General features: G+C 39.8%; 1 long non-coding RNA gene across 2 annotated transcripts; it reads left to right on the top strand.

Annotated features, from left to right (window-relative positions):
• The first annotated feature begins 12,840 nt into the window (after positions 1–12,840).
• LOC140613112 (uncharacterized) lies at positions 12,841–20,468 on the top strand. Of its 2 annotated transcripts, XR_012014281.1 has the most exons (3): positions 12,852–13,047; positions 19,711–20,087; positions 20,200–20,468. It is a non-coding gene; the product is annotated as an uncharacterized lncRNA (long non-coding RNA). The 2 variants fall into 2 exon arrangements; XR_012014263.1 differs by having other exon boundaries at positions 12,841–13,047; positions 19,711–20,468.
• The last annotated feature ends 4,172 nt before the right edge of the window (positions 20,469–24,640 follow it).

The raw sequence follows: 24,640 nt of genomic DNA, 5'->3' as shown, positions 1-24,640 counted from the left end.
AAAACTTTAGTTATACAGGATCAGTAAGTCCTAGTGCCCTCCTGTACAGCATAGTGCCATAGCTGGCAAATTTTTAAATACACAATACAGTATTATTAAAATAGTAGACCTTGTGTTGAATGCTCTTGTTACAAGAAAATAATACGGACAAGAAGGAAGGCATGAGCAAACTTGAGGTGATGGATAGATTTATGGCTCACATCGTGGTCATGGCTTCAAAGTGTGTATTTCTCTGTAAACCCACCGAGTTTGTGTATCTTAATGTGTACAGCTTTTTGTATGTCAATTATACCTCAACAAAGTGGTTGGAAAAAAAACAAAATTAAAATATAGAAAATGCATTTTAGAACAATTGCAGGTCTTGTGATTTTTGTAAATGTGAGACTCTTACACAACATGAGAAAAAAAAGCCCACCCTAATCCAGTATGACCTTACTTTAGCTTGATTACATTGGCAAAGACTCTATTTCCAAAAGAGGTCACACGCTGAGGTTCTGAGTGGACCTCAAGTTGGACCCAGATAACCTTATTCAACCCAGGTCACTGGGTAAAATCAATCTCTCAGAAAAGAGGAGACAGAGAAATAAAAAGAGCACTAAACTCGCTGGTAGGGGAGGATCCAGGATTACCACCAACTCCTTGCCATGAGGTCAGTACTTTCTGATACAGCACGTACCAAGAAGCTGGTCTGCTCCAAAGGGTTTTCAGAGGGTGACTTTGGCTCTGTCTTCAAACACATATACCCAAAACACTCTCATCAAGGTTTTTCAGTTCTTTTTTTCTTTCCTCATTTTTGAGTAGTTTTTCATCCATAGCTTTCTCGCCCAAGCTCCCAAAACGAGAACAGAGAAAACCACTTTATAGCTCTCGGCTATAGCTTGTGATAAAACCTAGAGGAACTTCAGGGCAAATGGGGGTGCTTGCCATTTTATGATATTGATTTTGATATGCATATGTGTCTATTTGTTTGCTTTTCTCTCTCAGCACTCACTAAACTTATTTTATTCTTCTAATACATTCCCGCAGCAAAAGCTTCAAAGGATCATGCCAGCAAAAATATGACCAAAAAAATTTAGGATTGAGGGTACATCAGGCTCTATTTTAACATGCCTGTGAATTGTCCAACACAGCTCCCAGAAGCATAAAGCACTCTTCATCAGGAAAAACATGTTAGTTTATTATACATTTGGTGCAACTAGCCATAGACAACCATTTTTCAACACAAACTGAAATCAGGAAGCAATTTTATTTTCGTTTTCTGTTGTTTCTCCCATTCCAAGTCAGTCTTTTTCTAATCTGTGGTCCCCTTTTTCTTCTGTGGATGCCTTTAAACCCTGTAACTTATGTCCCCAAAAGATGTTCTGCAGCATTCCACCCACACAGATGCCAACGATGGTGCCACTGTAGCCTCTTCCTTAGACCAATTATTTTACAAATCATTTGTTTAAAAGGGTTCGGGTTAGCGAAAGCAACTCTCCCCATGACTATTACATGTCTCATAATTTAGAAGTTTCCTTTTTTTTTTTTTTTTGGCTAAGCTATCAATATGGTTTAGAATAGGCAAATGATTCTTCTTAAACAATTGATACTGATTTTGCTTTTTGTGTCTCATTTCTAGACTATCCAATTTCTTTTCTCCAGGCATTGAAACAACACTAGCACTCACATTTATGTGTTTTTATACACAACATAATTTGGTAATCAAGTATTATAAGAAGCTATGTTTCTGAAGCATGAAATTGATATATAAATACAGATCTGTGACCTGTAACATCCAATTTTAAGTCTTTTATCCAGAAATAATGCCCTAACAGGTAACTCAAGATTGAACTGTATGCATTCAAAAACACTAAACGTGTAAAGTGAATTTGGGATGATTTATTCATCCTACAGAGCAAGGGAAGATAATAGCATACACATATTTTTAAAAATCTTTATTCCTAAAGTTGGATCTTCTGGCTTTTTAAAAATAATGTCTTATATTAAAGGGAATAAAAGAATATTAAAGAATAAGTATCAACGGGCATGCATTGTGAAATCATTACTAAAATACTTGCTATATCAATTCACGTAACCCTGCTTGGGATCTAAAGAAACACAAGTCTCAAACTGACTGAACATACAGTCCATACCAGAACATGTAGGGGAAACTTATAAATAAATCATGAGCCTTATATTCCGTTGCCCCTTAGACGTATTGCAAGAACCCAGGGCTCTCCGGCTGCTGCCTCTCCACTTCCCAGGCCCAGGGTGCTAAGAGCGCGAGGCACCTGTGCCTTGATATCCTGCCCCAAACTGCAAGCTGACCTGTCCATCCCCGTGGATACTTGCTTCAAAGAAATTGATAGCTCCACCTTTCATGTCCAGCTTACAGATCAAAATTATTTTACACTTAATATCTTTCCTGTGACATGTAAGTATTTATGGAGGTTCCAAAGCCTCAGATAACTCAAATCAACATGTCCTATGAAATCTCAGATAACAGGCTGCGGCCCACAAGGAAGCACCCACACGGGAGGCTCCCCTAGTCCAGGGGAACTGCCTCTCTCGGGTGCATGAGGGGCCTTTCGTTGCACGTAGTTTCTGTCTGCATGTGCCTGGTACAGACGAAGGCAAACAGGTCACCCATTATTTTTATTTTTTAAGATTTTAATTAATTTATTTATTTATTCATGAGAGACACAGAGAGAGAAGCAGAGACACAGGCCGAGGGAGAAGCAGGCTCCATGCAGGGAGCCCGATGTGGGACTCGATCCCAGGACCCCAGGATCACGCCCTGGGCCTAAGTTGGACGCTCAACCAGTGAGTCACCCAGGGATCCCCTCACCCTTTCTTGAAATAATGCTTCTAATATCTACGATCACAGGATGGAAATTAGGGGTGAGGGCGGAGGAGCAGGGCCTCCCCTACCCACCCCCAACCACCTGGATGACGGTCACTCCATCCTGAACACCTGCCCATCCCACCTGAGATGTAAAAAGAGCCGAGCGACAGAAAGAGGTTTGCGCTTCTAACCAGAAAGGAAGGTGAGAAAATAAAATAAACAAGGACCCAGTGGGGGAGGGGCCGTGAGGAGCCGGACGGGGGCGGGGAGGGGAGGATCCTGGGGACAGGAGAGCCCCACCCGGAGGGGCTGAGGGGGGAGGCGAGCCTGGGGACAGGAGAGCCCCACCCGGAGGGGAGGTGAGGAGGGGAACCTGGGGACAGGAGAGCCCCACCCGGAGGGGCAGGCAGGAGGGGAGCCTGGGGACAGAGAGCCCCACCCGGAGGGGATGGGGGAGGGGAGCCTGGGGACAGGAGAGCCCCACCCGGAGGGAGAGGGGGGAGGGGAGCCTGGGCACAGGAGAGCCCCACCCGGAGGGGATGGGGGAGGGGAGCCTGGGGACAGGAGAGCCCCACCCGGAGGGGATGGGGGAGGGGAGCCTGGGGACAGGAGAGCCCCACCCGGAGGGGATGGGGGAGGGGAGCCTGGGGACAGGAGAGCCCCACCCGGAGGGGATGGGGGAGGGGAGCCTGGGGACAGGAGAGCCCCACCCGGAGGGGCTAGGGGAGGGGAGCCTGGGGACAGGAGAGCCCCGCCTGGGGACGCTGGGACGTTCCCTCCTCCCGGATCCCTCCCAGAGGGAACGGACTCAGCGGGGACTTGGGAAACCCGGGAAGGGCGGGGGGGAACCGAGAAAGGACGGGGGCCTCCAGTCCCGGGGTCACTGTCAGAGGAGGGGCGCCCAGGGACAGCGCACCTACCTCGGGGGTCTGGTAAAGGGCGGGGGGCCTCGGGGTACGCCTGCTGGCGGGGGGGCTCCGGGAGAGGGGGCTGCGTCCTGCTGCTTCAGGGGCCCGGCCTCAGCCCCAGGAGCGTGATTCCAGCAGCGCAGGCCCGGGACACCAGGGTGCGGGGAGACAGCCCAGGATCCTGTGGTTCCGCCCTGGAGGGTGGGCACAGGACGGGGGACCCTCCTGCCGACGGGCATCCCCGAGCAGTGCAGGCCAGCGCCCTCCCCCGCGGGAGCACCCAGGCCAGTGCGAGCTGACCCCAGGGCTGGAGACTGGCCGCCCCTAGTGTGGTTGTTCCTCCTGGTGTCACCCTGTGCACTGAGTGGGGGGGGAGTGTATCTCCCCAGGTGCACACACCTGAGAGCACGGCAGCCCCTCCCCCAGAGACCAGCTGCAAGGACAGGGGGAGAGCAGGTCTGGACCCAGCAGTGCTGGAAAGCTCCAGGGTAGGTCAAGGGACTTACAGTATATAGAACCAAAGGGTACCTACACCCCTTTTTTTTTTCTTTTTCCAGTACAACTGGTTTTTATATCAGACTATAAATCTCCAATTTTTTTTTCTCTTTTCCCACCTTAACTACATTATTTTACCACCTCTTCATTTTTAAGTTTCTTCCTTTTTGACTTTCATATAGCTATAATGACAGGTCCTAGATATATTTTCCACTTCTAGATTCCTTTCAACATATTCGATTTAATTTGGGGAGATATACAAGATATGTTTTTGGGTTTTATTCTACAATGGTGGAAGCTAATACCTTCTAAAACATGACCGGCAGCACCCAGAACCAGTGGTGTACCGTGCTGGTTCATTCTGTGAGATTACTCATTCCCATTCTGCCCCCCTCTTTTATCTAATTTAGGTTTCTGAGGTCAATGTTGGGCCTTTGATGGGTCAAAGCAAGACCCATCTACAAGTATTGCTGGTTTATATAAATTTAAGACAGAACAAAATACATTCAGAACCAAGAGGATCACCCTCTAGGACCCCTCAGGGAGACTACAATCTCCTTCACTACAACTTCATCACCACCACATCTCACAGTCCCCTCCTATTGTTTCTTCTCCTTTTTTTCTTTTTTCCTCTTTGCTTTTGCTTTTTTCCTCTTCTTTTTTTCTCTTCTTCTTTGGGATTTTTGACCTTTTATTTTTTACTACTTTGTTTTAAAATTTGTTTTTCACATTAGTGCTCCTTTTGTTTATTTTGTCTGATCTTGTTTTCAATTTCTGGTCTCTGACCTCATCAGAATCATCTAGGGTGAAATTTACTTAGGTCGTGGCTGATATCCTGGACTCAGCCCACTCATACAGCCACTCTGCACTGAGCAAAATGACTAGAAGGAAGAACTCACCACAAAAGGAAGAAGCAGAAACAGTACTCACTGCCACAGAGTTACAGAATTTGTATTACAATTTGAAGTCAGAAAGCCAATTCATAAGCACAATTATAAAGCTACTGGTGGCTCTGGAAAAAAGCATAAAGGATTCAAGAGCTTTCATGACTGCAGAATTTAGATCTAATCAGGCCGAAATTAAAAAACAATTAAATGACATGCAATCCAAACTGGCTTTGCAACCCAAATCCTAACGATGAGGGTTAATGAGGTGGAAGAAAGATTGAGTGACATACAAGACAAGTTGATGGAATGGAAGGAAGCTGAGGAAAAAAGAAAAAAACAATTAAAAGACCATGAGGAAAGGCTTAGAGAAATAAATGACAGCCTCAGAAGGAAAAATCTACATATAATTGGGATTCCAGAGAGCGCCGAGAGGGCCAGAGGGCCAGAAAGCATATTTGAACAATATAGCTGAGAACTTCCCTAATTTGGGGAGGGAAAGAGGCATTCAGATCCAGGAGATAGAGAGGTTCTTCTCTGCCAAAATCAATAAAAAACATTCAACACCTCTACATTTAATAGTGAAACTTGCAAATTCCAAAGATAAAGAGAAAATCCTTACAACAGCAAGAGACAAGAGATCTCTAACTTATATGGGGAGAAATATCAGATTAACAGAAGACCTCTCCACAGAGACCTGGCAGGCCAGAAAGGGCTGGCAGGATATATTCAGGGCCCTAAATGAGAAGAACATGCAGCCAAGAATACATTATCCTACAAGGCTCTCATCCAGAATAGAATGAGAGATAAAGAGCTTCCAAGGTAGGCAGAAACTGAAAGAATATGTGACCACTAAACCAGCTCCACAAGAAATATTAAGGGGGACTCTGTAAAAGAAAGAGGAAGTCCAAGGAAACAATCCACAAAAGCAGAGACTGAATAGGTATTACGATGACACTAAATTCATATCTTTCAATAGTAATTCTGAATGTGAATGGGCTAAATTGATCCCATCAAAAGACACAGAGTTCCAGACTGAATAAAAAAGCAAGACCCATCTATTTGCTGCCTACAAGAGACTTATTTTAGACCTAAGGACACCTACACCCTGGAAATGAATGGGTGGAGAACCGTTTACCATTCAAATGGTCCTCAAAAGAAAGCTGGGGTAGCAATCCTCATATCAGGTAAATTACAGTTTATCCCAAAGACTGTAGTAAGAGATGAAGAGGGAAACTGCATCATACTTAAAGGGTCTATCCAACAAGAGGACCTAACAATCATGAATATTTATGCCCCTAATGTGGGAGCCAAGTATATCAATCAATTAATAACCGAAGTAAATAAATACTTAGGTAATATAATACACTAATAGGAGACTTCAACATGGCACTTTCAGCAAATGACAGATTTTCTAAGCAGAACACTAACAAATGAGGGCCTTGAATGACACACTGGGCCAGATGGATTTCACGGATATATACAGAACATTCCATCTGAATGCAACTGAATTCACATTCTTCTCAAGTGAGCACAGAAATTTCTCCAGAATAGAACATATAGTGGGTCACAAATCAGGTCTCAACCAATACCAAAAGATTGGGATTGTTTCCAGCATATTTTCAGACCACAATTCTTTAAAACTAGAACTCAATCAAAGGAAGAAGTTTGGAAGGAACTCAAACACATGGAGGTTAAAGAGCATCCTGCTAAATGATCAATGGGTCAACCAGGAAATTAGAGAAGAATTGAAAAGATTCATGGAAACTAATGAAAATGAAGACACAACCATTCAAAACCTTTGGGATACAGCAAAAGCAGTCCAAGAGGGAAATAGATCGCAATACAAACATCCCTTAAAAAATTGGAAAAAACTGGGCAGCCTCAGTGGCTCAGCGGTTTAGCACTACCTTCAGCCCAGGGTGTGATCCTGGAGACCCGGGATCGAGTCCCACTTCAGGCACCCTGCATGGAGCCTGCTTCTCCCTCTGCCTGTGTCTCTGCCTCTCTCTCTCTGTCTGTCATGAATAAATAAAAATAAATAAAATCTAAAAAAAAAAAAATTGGAAAAAACTCAAATAGACAAGCTAACCTCACACCTAAAGGAATTAGAGAAAGAACAGCAAATAAAGCCTACATCAAGCAGAAGAAGAGAATTAAAGACTCAAGTAGAACTCAATGAAATAGAGATCAGAAGAACTGTAGAACAGATTAACAAAACCAGGAATTTGTTCTTTGAAGGAATTAATAAGATAGATAAACTATTAGCCAGCCTTATTAAAAAGAAAAAAGACTCAAATTAATAAAATCATGAATGAAAGAGGAGAGATCACAACCAATACCAACGAAATACAAATGATTTTAAAAACGTATTATGAACTGCTATACGCCAATAAATTAGGCAATCTAGAAGAAATGGATCCCATTTCTGGAAAACCACAAATTATCAAACCTGGAACAGGAAGAAATAAAAAACCTGAACGAGCCAATAACCAGGGAGGAAATTGAAGCTGTCATTAAAAACCTCCTAAGACACAAAAGTCCAGGGCCAGATGGCTTCTAGGGGGCATTCTATCAAACATTTAAAGAAACAGTTCCTATTCTACTAAAGTTGTTCTGAAAGATGGAAATGGATGGAATACTTCCAAACTCGTTTCATGAAGCCAGCATCACCTTAATTCCAAAACCAGACAAAGACCCCACCAAAAAGGAGAATTATAGACCAATATCCCTGATGAACACAGATGCAAAAATTTCAACAAGATAGTAGCCCATAGGATCCAACAGTACATTAAGATTATTCACCACAACCAAGTGGGATTTATCCCCAGGATGCAAGGCTGGTTCAACACTTGTAAAGCAATCAACGTGACAGATCACATCAACAAGAGATAAAAACAAGAACCATTGTTTCTCTCAATAGATGCAGAGAAAGCATTTGGCAAAATACCACATCCATTCCTGATCAAAACTCTTCAGAGTGTAGGGATGGAGGGAACATTCCTCAGCATCTTAAAAGCCATCTACAAAAAGCCCACAGAAAATATCATTCTCAATGGGGAAGCACTGGGAGCCTTTCCCCTAAGATCAGGAACACGACAGGGATGCCCACTCTCACCACTGCTATTCAACATAGTCCTAGAAGTCCTAGCCTCAGCAATCAGGCAACAAAAAGAAATAAAAGGCATTCAAATTGGCAAAGAAGAAGTTAAGCTCTCCCTCTTTGCAGATGAGACCCAAAGGACTCCACCCTGAGATTGCTAGAACTCACACAGCAATTCAGCAGTGTGGCAGGATACAAAATCAATGCCCAGAAATCAGTGGCATTTCTATACATACACTAACAGTGAGACTGAAGAAAGAGAAATTAAGGAGTCAGTCCCATTTACAATTACACCCAAAAGCAGAAGATACCTAGGAATAAACCTAACCAAAGAGGTAAAGAATCTATACCCTAAAAACTACAGAATACTTCTGAAAGACATTGAGGAAGACACAAAGAGATGGAAAAACATTCCATGCTCATGGATTAGAAGAAATAATACTGTGAAAATGTTCATGCTACCCAGGGCAATTTACACATTTAATGCAATCCCTATTAAAACACCATGCACTTTCTTCAGAGAGTTGGAACAAATCATCTTATGATTTCTGTGAATAGCCAGGGGAATATTGAAAAAGAAAACCATAGCTGGGGGCATCTCAATGCCAGATTTCAGGTTGTACTACAAAGCTGTAATCATCAAGACAGTGTGGTACTGGAACAAAAACAGACCATAGATCAAAGGAACAGAATAGAAAATCCAGAAGTGGACCTCCAACTTTATGGTCAACTAATATTCGACAAAGGATGAAAGACTATCCACTGGAAGAAAGACAGTCTCTTCAATAAATGGTTCTGGGAAAATTGGACATCCACATGCAGAAGAATGAAACTAGACCATTCTCTATATCAGACACAATGATACACTCAAAATGGATGAAAGATCTAAATGTGAGACAAGAATCCATCAAAATCCTAGAGGCGAACACAGGCAACACCCTTTTTGAACTTGGCCACAGCAACTTCTTGCAAGATACATCTATGAAGGCAAGAGAAACAAAAGCAAAATGAACCATTGGGACTCAATCAAGATAAAAAGCTTCTACACAGGAAAAGAAACAGTCAACAAACCTACAAGACACCCTACAGAATGGGAGAAGATATTTGCAAATGACACATCAGATAAAGGGCTAGTATCCAAGATCCATAAAGAACTTATTAAACTCAACAGCGAAGAAACAAACAATCCAATCATGAAACGGGCAAAAGACATGAACAGAAATCTCACAGACGAAGACATAGACATGGCCAACATGCACATGAGAAAATGCTCCGCATCACTGGCCATCAGGGAAACACAAATCAAAACCACCATGAGATCCCACCTCACCCCAGTGAGAATGGGGAAAATTAACAAGACAGGAAACAACAAATGTTGGAGAGGATGTGGAGCAAGGGGAACCCTCCTGCACTGTTGGTGGGAATGTGAACTGGAGCAGCCACTCTGGAAAACTGTGTGGAGGTTCCTCAAAGAGTTAAAAATAGATCTGCCCTATGACCCAGCAATTGCACTGCTGGGGATTTACCCCAAAGATACATATGCAGTGAAATGCTGGGACACCTGCACCCCGATGTTCACAGCATCAACGTCCACAATAGCCACACTGTGGAAGGAGCCTCGGTGTCCATTGATAGATGATGGATAAAGAAGCTGTGGTCTATGTGTACAATGGGATATTCCTCAGCTATTAGAAATGACAAATACCCACCATTTGCTTCGACATGGATGGAACTGGAAGGTGTTATGCTGAGTGAAATTAGTCCATCGGAAAAGGACAATCATCATATAGTTTCACTCATAAGGGGAATATAAGAAATAGTGAAAGGGATTATAGGAGAAAGGAGAGAAAATGAGTGGGAAAAATCAGAGAGTGAGACAGAACATGAGATTCCTAACTCTAGGAAATGAACAAGGGGTAGTGGAAGGGGAGGTGGGGTGACTAGGTGACAGGCACTGAGGGGGTACTTGACAGGATGAACACTGGGTGTTATACTATATGTTGGCAAATTGAACTCCAAATAAGTAATATAAAAAAAAAACTTTTGGTAAGTTAAACTGTTTTCAAACAAACAAAAAAATATGGAATTTATCCACTAACCATACCGTACTACCATCAGAGATTATGGACAAGCATGACCTTGCCTAAGAACTAAAACAAGTTCTTGTAAGAGTAATTTTATTATGAGGTCTGGGTAGTGATCATTATGTGGACTTGGGTCAGGACTGGGCATATTTCAAAGTGCCAGCAATTCACAACTTAATGCAATTTAAAAAGCAGGAGGGAAGAATCGCCAATGAAAGAAATCAGTACTGCTCTGCATAGCAACGTGAAATGAGATCTCTACTGTGAGTTATACATAGGGCTGGTGTGGGGATTAGCTGGGTTAATGTGACCAAAATGTATGCAACCCAGAGGCATCCCATTAAGACAATAGCCATAGAAAATATTTTTAAACTACTGCTGTATAACTGGAAAAAATAGTGTGTCTCCAACATATTCCAGAAAAGAGAATTCAAAGGGAACCAAACTATGTCCAATCTGTACTGTAACTCTAGAAACTGGAAAACCAAAGCAGGCCGGTGGCCCTGTTTCTTTACCAATTGTTGATCTCCCCAAGGTGAGGTGGATTCAGGTCACCTGAATTAGGTTTTATTCTCAATAGAGAGAATTATCATAATTCAAGATGATGGCTCAAGTGCCAGCCATCACAGCTGAGCTTTCCTCAAGAAGTAGCAGCAGGGAAGAAAGCCAAAAATCCCATGCCAAAAATCACATAGTCATCCTTAAAAATGTTTCCTAGAAGTCCCATAAAACACTTCTACATACCTCTCTTCACCACTAGATGTGAGCAGGTGTAGGAAATGTAAATTTTCAGCTGGACACATTATCCTATCAAATAAATTCAGGATTGTATTGCTAAGGAAGAAAGAGAGGATGATTATTGCTTAACAATTAGTATTCTCAGGCACATTGAACAGAGAATACATTTTCCCAAGGGTTGGTAGAAATTGGCACCATGCATGAGAGGAAGGAGGTACTCCTGAAGAGCAGACAGTAGAACCAATTTTAGAAAAGTAGATGTACACCAGGGATTAAATTCTTGACTGTTTTTCCGTTGGTCTAGAAGAAAAGCCTTGTATGGCTTCCAGCTCTAGACAATTTCCCTACCCTACAATCATAATCCCTTTCATCATGTAGTTATGCAGGTGTATTTAAAGAATAAAGGAAAATCCATAGCCACTCCTAGCTGGAGGCGGGGTGAGAGACACAGATGCTGCTTCACAAACTCTTTGCCTAACCCCGGCCACATGCCACCCATGCAGTGGACACAGCCTTATTTCAAAGGGATTGTGTTGAACAGGAGCTGCCATAGTGACCAACGGTAATATGAGCAAGAGGCAGGAGGCCTTCCAGGTGGGGGGTATGAGCACCTGGGGCAACAACACAGATCTTATAACAACAAACAATGGCCAAGTGAACAACAGGGGAGGGGGGTCACAAAACAGGTTCTCCACCTCCTTCTCAATGTGCTAAATTTGATGACCTTTACAGGAGCAACAAAAACTAATTCTTTAGTTATAACCTCCATTCTTCATACCGGAATTATTTTAGCTTTCTACTACTTTATTGTCATTATGACAGTAAGGCAGGCAAATAGTTTTAAAACATTCAAACAATAGAGAGTATATAATTTGAGTAGTAAAAGCATCTCCGCACCCAGCAATTGTCAGTGCCACTCACAGGGATAAACACTGTATATATGTTCTTATACACACTTTCAGAATTTGTATGCATGTACAAAAAATATTTTAATTAAAAAGGATATAGAGAGAAACAATTGCATATGTAGTTTTATAAAAATACCATCATATCATATATTATTCATGTCTGTGCCTTGGAATTTCTTGTAACATATCTCCCAGATCTTTCTAAATCAGCAGGTATACATTTGCCTCAATTAGTTTAAATTCTGTAGTATTCTGTTATATGTATAATATAATAGAGTCGTACTCTATTGACGATGTTTATATTGGTTTTGGTCCTTTTTTTTTTCTTATTATGTTAATGCTGCAATAATCACCCTTGGATTTATGCAATAGGTATGAATGGTAAATCCCTAGCAATTAAAATCTAGGGTTAAAAGATATATGCATCTTTTTAAATTAATGCAATCAAAAATGTTTTGAGTATGTTCAAAATTAATTTTAAAAGATAGTGCCAAAAATTTCCCCCGAAGAGATTAGACCAATTTTCACTGCAATGAGGGTGCACAAATGTATCTGATAACCCAAACTAGGTCATATATAATTTTTGCCAATATGATAGATATGAAATAGTATCTCTTTGTTATGACTTATAATTTATTTATTGCATTTTAGGGAAGACCCATTTTTTTCATCAGTTACCCGATCAAATTTAGTAGAATATCTCCCTCCCACTTACTATAAAAAGTCCTAGAGGGGAGAAGCGGGATTGACTGTTGGGGGTGCACAGAGTTTGTGACAACTATCTCTTTCCTCACTGCTACAGGAGAGCAGGAAGGGAGGGCCCTCTAGTTATTTTGATCGTTTGTGTCAGAGTCACAAAGGATGATTGTGACTTCTCCCTTCTCCCTACCTGCATGTTTGCTGGGCCATGGGCTATAGCCTCCCCTAAGAAAGACAAAGACACCACCTGCCTGGCCCTTTACCTCTACAGGCAGCTCCTGGGAACACGCACAACAAGCCTATCCTAACTGAAGTAATGGTGAGAAAAGAGTTAGTAGTTACCAACGTTGGACTGAAATATTGCCAATCTCTATCTGGTAATGAAGGAGTTTTGACAAAACAAGGTTAGAAATATTTGTTTGAAAACAAAAGAAAAGAGACCTTTCTTATTCATTGTCATTTGAGACTCCTCCAACATTTGCCTACGCATATTTTCCTGTCTATCTATGTGTAAATATGTGAAACTCTGTATCAGTGGTGTTCTAAATGAGCAAATCATCATTTTGCTCAATGCAACCCAATTTTTTTGTTCACTGGAAAATCACCCTGATTATCTTGTGCACTTTTATATTTTCTCATTCTAAATTGCACCTACGGTCTTCCTAGCAACATCTAATTGCTACCTCACTAGCCTGAACTTCAACATGAAATCAAAAGCTCAAAAGTCCCTTTGAAGCAGCCCTAGAAATCAGACAGATAGCACACACTGAATGTGTATGTGTTAAAATACTGACTTTTTATACTAGTTGGAAAGTATCTGCTGTTTGAATTCTTTGTCTCTCCTTCCCATTCTAGCCATTCTAGCTCTTCCGACATTCTCAGAACTTCTCCATAATCCAGTCAAAAGCTGGGTTAATGCCTAGATGAGCACAAGGCCCTGCAAAGCTACTGCCAATGTCCATTCAGATTAATTACATCATTGCATACTTAAATGTCACCCCTCTTTGAAGGATTATATACATCAACATCTAGATTATTAGAGAAAACATTCAAATGAACAAAGATAATTTTGATTTTACAAAATTAAATTTACCAATTTGGAGTTTTACCAAAATTCTACATTTAAACTGTCTACAGTTAAATAATTTGTTCGTTTTTATAAAGTACATCATTCTGAAGGTAGAAGAAACTGAAGGGATCTTTAGCAAGTTTTTTGTGTTCATTTAAAAACTGATAGCATTGTGCATTCATATGTGGTAAATGAGCCTTTAGGTTCCCATGGTAACTTGATTGCACAAGTAGGAAAAAAAATCTTAAATAAATGGGATTGCCTGTTCCATATCAATTCCTAAGCTTAGCGTTTCAGCTATTCCCAACCTAGATATTCATCGTTATGTATTCACATATTCTGATAAATTCCCAAGTTGTTGTTGATAAAGGATGAAAAGCAACATAATGCTAAGCATGGTGAATCCTAAGAAAAATCAGTCTTTTGTTGAGTTATCTTGAGAGAGGGGACACCATTTTTCTTTCCACAGCACAGTATTTGTTCTACGTCATTTGAGAAATTTCATATACTCCGCAAGTTACCTTCCATTAGCTTTACTGGTATACCTAAAACACCTAAGTATTGACAGTACAAATATCCCAGTGCTTCAAATGAGTAGACAAAAAGAGCTCCTCCCTGTGTTGAGTTTGTCATCCAAACCTTGGTTCCCAAACTCAGGACTTATGTGACTGATTATACCAAAGTCATCTGGGGCTCTAGTTTAAATAGAGTCCCAGGTCTCACTTCAAAATATCTGAATTATTCATTTGGGGAATATGAAAAATAGTGAAAGGGAATAAAGGGGAAAGGAGAAAAAATCAGTGGGAAATATCAGAAAAGGAGACAGAGCATGAGAGACTCATAACTCTGGGAAACGAACTAGGGGTGGTGGAAGGGGAGGTGGGCGGGGGTGGGGGTGACTGGGTGACGGGCACTGAGGGAGGCACTTGATGGGATGAGCTCTGGGTGTTATTCTATATGTTGGCAGATTGAACACCAATAAAATATAAATTTCTAAAAAAATACATTGAAAAAATGTTTTTAATTAAAAAAATAAAATGAACTTTAAAAAAATAAATATCTGAATTGGAATGTCTAAGAGTGGATGCATGAAATCTGCATTTTTAATAAGCACTCTAGTTGATATCATTGCACAGTTAATCTGCAACATTAATAACCTATTAATTTTTTAATCACTCACAAACTGGTTTGATATTTTTCAATTAACTAATTAGCTGACTGAATTGATCAGTGTTACAATTCAAATAAAAAGGAAAAGATAGTGTGTTGACAGGACAGGTTAGCACCTGACTCCCATAATGCCTTATTGTTAGCAACACATTTTCCCCTCTATTCTATTTCATATTTTTATAAATGTTTTATCACAAGCCACTTCATTAATTTCATCCCCTCCTTCATAGCTCCTGCCCCATGATTTGAGAAACAGTGATTTAAAAAATTGTCTCAAACACCCATGGTCTGACCCAGCCTATTGCAAGATTCTGCTCTAGCAGGATATAGGTGATGCCCTGGCAGGGTTAACTTTTATGTCTCCTCTGGGAAGCTGGTGTGCTTGAAAGATACACCCCAAACCAGGCTGTGATCAAACTAGAGGGGATCAATCTACTATAGAAATATCAATTAGTAGACTGAAATCAGAACAAAATGAAATGGTCCCATGAGCAAGCACAGATGTCCCTTTCAGAGGGACCAGATTTCATGAATCCACAGGGAGGCTCTTCCTTGCACAGCTAAGGGATGGACAATGACCACTTTTATATCTTTGAGTATCTCAATTCTATGCCTCCCATATTCAATCTTCAAACTGGAATTCCTGTTATCAATTAGGTTTCCATTCTCTGACTTATTCATTCATATCCTTACCCCCTAAAATGATAACCAAGTTGTCTTGATTGAAGCTTAGGGTTTTCCCAAATGCTAGACTCAATCATCAGTAAGTAATCTCTTTAATTAATTCCATGGATGATTAATCATATCCACCCATGAGAGCAGGGACTATGTCTGCTTTATCACTTAGTGCTTATAACTGTACTTGGCATACATTGGTGCCTAGAAATTTCACTAGTTTAATCCAAAGAAGGTATCCTAATTTCCCATATCTCTATGTTTTTAGGGAAGGCTACAGTATGTTCTCATGCATGGACATGAAGTATTTAATTTGATTGCCTAAATAAATTAGCACATAGAAAAAGGTATTGAAGTCAATAGGAGAGTCAGGTACTTACCATATGTAAATTCCATCTCTTATCTTGTTGATATATTGGGATAAATATAGGCATTAAGACTAAATCATTTTTTAGGCTTGTTTAGATGAAATTTTGGAATAGCATACATAACGATTTCCTTTAGCATACATAATAGCAAAGCAATAAACCAAAACAAATAAACGAAGCAAACAATAATAAGGAGTCAATTAAACGTTCAATAGTGTTCAATAGTAGAAGATTGGTTAAGTAAATATGGTATGTTCTACTCAATGGAATACCATTATTCCAGTTATTAGAGTTTATCAAGGATATGAAATAATATCTAATGAAAAGGTATGACATGAAATTATAAATATACTATTTTTACAAATATGCTAAATAAAACACTTATCTAAGGGGAAAAGACATAAACCAAAGAGTAAACAAACCTAAATATTAATAGTGGTGATGCTAGGATGGTAGGGTAGTACACTTTTTTCCTTTTTCTTTTTTCATAGTTATTTGCAATTTGTTAGAAGATACTTGTTAATTGCCAAGCCAGCCTCTGCTTTCCTCTACAGGACCCTGGATTTTCCACCAGGTGGTTTAGGCTGAATTGATTTACTCCAGCCCCAAGAGTTGGCCTTGATCGGTGTAAGCTTGCAGCATATTCCATCCCACTAGGCAGCGATTGGTTCAAGAATAAACACATTCACTCAAAAATATATCCTGAGAATTTGTTTTTAGAACCCCATGCTTGCCACCAATTGACCATACAATAGACCATACAATAGAGAGACTATCCTGGATTATCCAGTTGGGGCCCAAATAATCATATCAGCCCTTAAAGGCAGCAAGACATGGCAGAGGCAGAAGTCAGAGATATGTGAAGCGTGAGCAGGGCTCAACTTGCTGTTGCGGGCTTAGAGCTGGACGGGCCACATGGAAAGCATGAGAATGAAATCCTGACATCCTGGATGAGCTCCAAAGCAGGTTCTGCCTCAGACTCTAATCATGAACTCAACTCCATCAGAATCTTGGTTTGTGGCTTCCTGAGACCATCCACAGAGTAAGACCAGTTGAGGCACACTGTGCCCAGACTTCTGATCCATGGACACAGATAATAACAGGTGTTGTTTTAAGCCACCACTAAGTTTGTGGTGATTTATTTGGTAGCAATAGTAACCTCATACAGTAAGTCAATGTTTTATAAGCCTGGGAGAACCGTGGTGCTTTAAATCAAAATACAAAAGCCAGAGAAGAGATGAATTTCCTTAGTCTTTCTCGTGAAATAATAATCTTCCTTGCAATTTAAAATAAAATTTGATGAGAAATTTATACTAAATAATAATCTCTTATTGGCAGAGTCTAGAAGAAAGCTACTCAGAGATCAATGGATACATCATTCTTAATTTGAGTGTTTTTGCCTCATCATATAAAATCAAGACAGTTTGGAGAGGAGAAGAGAAGAATGCTATTGCAAATCTGTTTACTGTGATACGTTGTAGTTATAAAATGGACCTTGCAAAAGAATAAACCTTTTTTTGATTAGGTGTAAGTAATTTGTTTTAGGTTTAGATTATTGATTGCTACCAAAATTTGCTCATTATCTATCAGGAAAAAATGTGAATGTCCATTGCAGTAGAGAGCATTGCCCTAAATTCCAAACTGACTCATGTTTCAGCCATAGAAAGTAGTTTCGGAAAACTACTCGGATTACAATCACAATTGCTATAAAAAAGAAAGGAAATCATATCTCTTCTTATTATGTTTTGTGGTTAATAAGTATTTTCTATGGAACAGTTTTACAAAATAAATTAGAAATACTAGATAATTAGTAGTTTTTGTACTTCCTTGAAGATACAACAATCCAGTTAAAAGTCAACACCAAAAACAGCTCCCAACAGATATTCTGAATCCCACAGGGCATTACAAATTATAAGTAAGTTGTCTAATTTTTTCAGTTTTAGGAAAGTATAATTAACATGCGGCACCATGTAAGTTTAAACTATACACCATAAGGACTCAACATTCATGTATTTCTATGCGATAACTTTTTAGTATCTACTCTCAGCAATTTTCAGATACACCACGTAGCAATGTTAACTATAGTCCTCACGCCATACGTTCCATCCTCAGTATCTAATTTATAAATATTTTATCTAGTTAATAGTCTTAATTGTTGAGCTGGGAACCTTCAATTAGTTTGCTCCATTTCAAATTTCTTAGTTCTGAATTGAAAATCTATCCTTTTACACTCTGCCAAGTTTTTTTCCCAAAACGAGAAAATTCTACCCCAGTTTCTAAATTTCTTTCATTCAATGCTTAATAAATTAAGAGGAAATATTAATGTTCTAATGATGCCAATTCATTTAAGGGTCATAATTGTAAAATATACATACTTCCACATTCGACTATTCTCACATCTAGTAGAGCAGGTAACCTATTTTAAAAGAAGTATTTCTTTTTTTTAAAGATTTTATTTATTTATTTATGAGAGAGAGATAGAATGAATGAGGGGAAGGACAGAGAGAAGGAGAAGCAGACTCCCTGCTGAGCAGAGAGTTGGATACATACGGGGATCCATCCCAGGACCCTGAGACCATGACCTGAGCCAAAGGCAAATGCTTATAACCCACTGAGCCATCAAGGTGCCCCTTAACGGAAGTGTTTCTAATGCATGTATAATAAGGAGGGCTCAAATTGACTAGCAATTACCACCTCAATGAATTTCTCTTTCTGGTTAATTCACATGATCATTAAAAGGGCAAACTTCCTTTTATTTGTCAATAACTTGCCTCTGGCTCGCCTAGGTGGCTCAGTTGGTTAAGCAGCTGCCTTCAGCTCAGGTCATGATCTCAGGGTCCTGGGATCGAGCCTCACCCTCTACCCCTCTCCTCCCTGTGCTTCCTCTCTCTGTCTCTTGCAAATAAATACATAAATATTAAAAAAAAAAAAACTTGCCTCTGAGGAGCTGAAAACTCTGTAAAGATGTAAATGATACTGATCACCAGCCTTAGAAGAAAATTGATTTAGTTAACACCATTTTCACTAAAAGAAAACCCAACTGGTTAAGGATATATGAAGAAATATGAGGGCAGAGCTGCTAATACCAGAACATTTCAAACAGCCTGATTTCACCTTGGGTTGTCAGGTAATTGAAAGAAAATGCACGCTCACCCTAAACTATCTTTTCTGGTGGGTTGTAGAATCTAAATTCCCTTGATAATTACCCATCCATTTCCTGAGTACCTCACCAAATCACTTCCTCCTCTGGGATCCCATAACTCGTACCACCTGAACCACTCACTCAGCAGGTACGCCTTTCTATTGCCAATTACATTTTATAGAGAGATATCTTTTCACTTCTAGTTCATTGTAAATAGGAGTAAAGGGAGAGATGAGAAGGTAATTGGTATTTTTTGAGTGGCTAGTATGTTGCAGGCACTTTTAATATATGGAAAATAGATTTCCTTAGGGCTGCCTAACCCCAGAAAGTTCAAGGCAGTAGCACTCCGCTCAAAGATGCCTGGGCAGTAACTCCGATTTCTCCCTGTAGAAAGATGGAGCCTGTGTGACTCTAAGGTTAGTCTAAGTACCTGGATATTGCAAGTTTTTTAACATGCCCACAAAGGGAAGTAGATAAACTGATAATGCAATTTCTTCCTTTATGTTTATAGAAATACTAATAGCTAGCATTTACTGAGTACTTTCTGTGGGGCGGGCACTATTCTGAAGTACTTTACATGATTGTCTTGTTTAATTCTCTCAACTACAAGCACTTACTATTTTTCTTCCCATTTTCATTTAAGGAAACTGAGATGCAGCAAGGTTAGGTAATTCCTCCAAGGTTTCCTGGCTGGTGAGTGGTGGAGAGTTTGAATATGATCAGCACGGATCTAGAGCCCTTGCAACTAACCACCACCCGTGGGTCCCAGCATAAGTCCCTGGTAGAGAATGGCTGTCATACAGGGAGATATTCAGCTTCCCAGGACTGACAAGACCAACGACACGCACAGTATCTTCAGCAGCCGTGGGCCATCTCCTCATGCCTCCAGACTACTGGGGTCCCTTATGCTCAGTCAGGAAGTTGGAACTGAGAGAAACTATCTGACAGTGACACAGGCTTCTGCTTTGCACATTGCATGTCAGCCTTGCCCTGATGAGATTGAAGTGACATCTATAGTGGGTATGCTTTCTTCTGCTGAGTGTGGGCTGGACTTTGTGACTCACTTCAAATGAACAGTTTACAACAGAAGTGATAGGATGTCATGTCCTAAGGACTCTGCCTTCTGTCCTAGGTGTGCTCTTTCTCACTCTCCTGGCTTGTGTTGCTGTATGGGAATCCAGCTGCCATGCCATAAGGCCGCACTGAGGAGAACACTGCCAACAGCCATGGGAGTGAGCTCGGAAGCAGATCCTTCAAGTTGAGCCTAGAGATGACTGCACCTCTAGACAACACCTTGACTGAAGCTTCGTAGGAGACCCCAACAAGAACCATTGGCTAAGCTGCTTCTGAAATCCTGACCCACAGAAACTGTGCCATAATAAATGTTGTTTGTTTTTGTGACTTATTGTTTCACAATAGATGACTCAAACATATAAGGAACGTTTATTATGCTTTAGAGAAGGTGCTAAGCCCTCTGCATCTCATTTGCTTTTCACAACAACCCTGTAAAATAAGTACTATGATTATGATCATTTTACATATTAGGAAACGAGTACAAAGAGCCAGGTGAGGCTCATCTGGCTTAAAAATGGAGTACCTGGGGTTTGGCCAAAGAATGTCTAAATGCAGAGTCTAGCATGTAGTAGGTTTCATTGAATCTGTGTTGATTGATTCAACATGATCATGACCCAAAAATAACAGAACAAACAACAAGCTCTATTATTTATGTTCAATGGTAACAGACCCGAAGGGAGTAGATTATCCCCATGAAGACTTACTTAGTATGCCTCTCTTAATGTAGTGTTCACGTGAGGCTTCTGGTTTTCTTCTATGATTAACGCCCTGGGATCATGATCCTCCATACTCAAGAAGGGATATAAAGCTAGCCAGAGAGCCAATAAATAGTCCCTGCCATTTACTACACTTTTCTATAGACATGGAACCATGGCATAAAAGTAGGGGACTGAAGGCAGCATTACTTCTGTGACTCTTTGACCGGTTGATCCTGCCTTGTTCTTCCAGTTTCTGTACCCTTTATCTTTCCATTGTTTAGGATACACAATTCTCCTTACAAGTTCAGTCCCTTACCAGTTCCCAATCTTGGCTTTGAGCCTGAGGCTTAGAGGAAGTTCTGACCCCATATGCTTGGGCTTACCATCATGGTTAGTTGTCAAAATCCAATTAAACATGAGCTAGAATCCTGTAATTGGCCTCTGCCCTAATCACAAGGCTGTCTCTCCATCTGGTTACTTTTAATAAAGGTGTGAACCTATTTTTTCCCTTTATTTTTTTAAGCTTTTATATAAATTTCAGTTAGTTAACAAACAGTGTAATATTAGTTTCAGGTGTACAGTATAGTGATTCGACACTTCCATGCAACACCCAGTGTTCATCACAGCAAATGTACTTCTTAATCTCCATCATCTACTTAACCCATCCTCCCACACAGCTTTTCTGGTGACCATCAGTTTCTTCTCTATGGTTAAGAGTCTGTTTCTTGATTTGATCTCTCACTCTCTCTTTTTTTTCCCCCTTTGCTTATCTGTTTTGCTTCTTAAATTCCACATATGAGCAAAATCATATAGTATTTGCCTTTCTCTGACTGACTTATTTCACTTAGCATAGGATTCCCTACCTCCATCCATATCATTGAAAATGACAAGATTTCATTCTTTTTTTGTTAAAGATTTTAATCATGAGAGAGAGAGAGAGAGAGAGATAGGCAGAGGGAGGAGTGGGTTCCATGCAGGGAGCCCGATGTAAGACTTGATCACCGGACCCTGGGACCATGCCCAGAGCCAAAGGCAGACACTCAACTGCTGAGCCACCCAGGTGTCCCAATTTCATTCTTTTTTATGGTTGAATAATATTCCATTGTGTATATACACCATATCTTCCTTATCCATTCATCATTTGATGCAGACTTGGGCTATTTCCATAATTTGGCTATTGAAAATAATGGGCTTGAGTGTTTTTTTTTTTCTTAAACATTCTATATCCTGTCTATTTACACATTACGTGTGTGTGGCCTACTTTGTCCATGCCAGCCCTAGAAATAAGAGCCCTGCCTGTGTTCTGACCTTTTACCATCCCCTGTGGCCAGCAGACAAGCTTGGATAATTGACTTTTTAATGTAGACAGCCCACCTACCTATCTGCTAAGACTCCCAACCACTGCCTCCTTATAACTGTGCTTTTCCTATAATTGTACTGTCTTTTAGTCTACCTTGAATCTCTACTTGCCTGAGCAGTATTAACATATTATATATATGCCCCTGGGCATTCTTTATACTGTACCTAACACCTTGAACATTCTTTCAACCCTGTCTGGAACAAGTGTGTAAAGCAGCTGATTATTTGTATTAAAGTTATCATTAGAAAAAAATGAAAATATTTGGTTTATTAAATGCCAAGAACTGTGTTAACTCTATGTGCATATCTTACTTATTCCATCTTACATTAAGGTAGTTTGTATTGAATCCATTTTGAAATGAGTGAACTCAGGTTCATAAAACTTACTAAGTTGCCCAGTATCAAAGCCAATCAGGGGAAAAGACAAATATTTATCTCAATCTTCTACTTTGGCTATGATAGAATACCCGGTATCATACAAAATCTCCTGTCATAACAATTATAAAACCTGAGTGAAATTCAAACCAGCTAAATGAAGGCATTGGAGAGCAACCAAGATATCCAGATGTTGAGACAAGTCCAAAAGATGTTATTTTAGAGAGTAAAATGTTTGTTTTCAGGGGTTATGGTGTCAAAAAGTTCCTTCAGTTTTAAAGATGAATAGGTTATGTGACTATAAATAATATTGTATCACACACTTTAAATTTACCAAAAGAGTAAATATTAAGTATTCTTACCACATACACACACACACACACACACACACACACACAGGTTTAAAAAAATGCTGTTATTTTTACTCCTCAGGACTTATCCAATATCACAGCAGAGCATAGAAGCTAAGGTTTACTGGTAATTTTACTGGGCTGAGAAGGCAAAAACTGAAACTCAGGATTATTGAGGCAGCCAGGGCTTAAAGGGCCAAACTCTGGAGAATAGAGAACTCCAGGGAAGCAAGCTTTACATACTGGGCACAATTTCCCCTGAGACATCTTCCAACTCATGGCTAAGAATGTATTTGGCACAACATACTAAAAACCAAACAAAACATAGCTGCCACAAGGCTAAAGAATAAAGAACTAAGTATATATCTCCTGGCATCACAGTTCTGGGGAAACAAAATTGGAATAAAGAATATGCCAAAAAGGAGCAAACACCAAAAATAGCCCTAACTTTTCAGCTGAACCACTGAAGAGCCAACCTCAAGGAATAGGGAAAGTCTGCAGTAGACACATTTTGATTGGATCAAGGTGACTACCTAAAGTCTACCTGCCAGGAAAAAAAAAAAATCCTTTCTGTAATGAATACTATCACCCAGATCCTCTACAAATTTTCTTTTTTTTTTTTTTTTCCTCTACAAATTTTCATGCTCACTTTTGGCATTTGGTCAAAATATCAGCTGGAGTACCAGGAAACACCAAATGAGCAAAATGTGAGGGGAAAAAAATAGACAAAAGGAAACTCACAGTGATATTAGACTTATACATAGACATTGAAATAATTATGGTCTGTATGCTAAAGAAAATAAATGAAAGGATGGAAATTTCACTCAAGAATTAAAATATATTTTAAAAATCAATGGAAATCCTAAAACTGAAAAATAAAATAATGAATTAAGGATTTGGTAGATGGATTTAACATCAGAGTAGACAGAGAAGAAGGAATTAATTAGCTAGAAAATAGATCAAATTGAAGCACAGAGATGGAAAGGATGAAATATACAAAATAGAGAGGAAGAGAAATATAAGACATAGTAGAAAACTTTAACAAAACTGAAATTGGAGATGCAAAAAGATCACAGAAAGAATAGAGAATTAGAAATATTTAAAGGATTACTAGAAATGGTGAGGCTGGCCTTGAACTATTGAGACCAGAAAAAGAAAGGATGCCAACTATCACCAAATCCATCCAGCATTATATTGAAAGATTGAGCCACTGCAATAAGAAAACAAAAACAACAAAAGAACAGGGAGGGAGAAAGGGAGAGAAGAAGAGAGGGTGAGAGGTAGAAGAATAGAAAAAGTAAAATATGAATATTTAAAAGGAAAGAAAGTTCTCATTATTTGGAGATGAAATGATTGTGTGTGAGAAAATCCAAAAGATTTTACAGATCAACTGCTAGAATTAATACATGTCCTTATCAGGATCTCTCTATAAAAGATCTATTTATGAAAATAAATTACATTTCTATATACTGGCAACAAATACTTTAAGTGTTCCATTTTTTTTTAAGATTTTATTTATTTATTCATGAGAGACACACACACACACAGAGGCAGAGACAGGCAGAGGGAGAAGCAGGCTCCATGCAGGGAGCCTGATGTGGGACTCTATCCTGGGACTCTGTGGGTAGAAGGCTGGGCTAAACTGCTGAGCCACCCAGGGATCCCCATAAGTGTTTCATTTAAAAATAATAGTATTTACAGGAATAAAATCTCTTAC

Source organism: Canis lupus, chromosome 1 (genome assembly GCF_048164855.1).
Source record: "Canis lupus baileyi chromosome 1, mCanLup2.hap1, whole genome shotgun sequence".
NCBI classification, from domain to species: Eukaryota; Metazoa; Chordata; class Mammalia; order Carnivora; family Canidae; genus Canis; species Canis lupus.
This window is presented reverse-complemented; position numbering and strand designations above follow the sequence as displayed.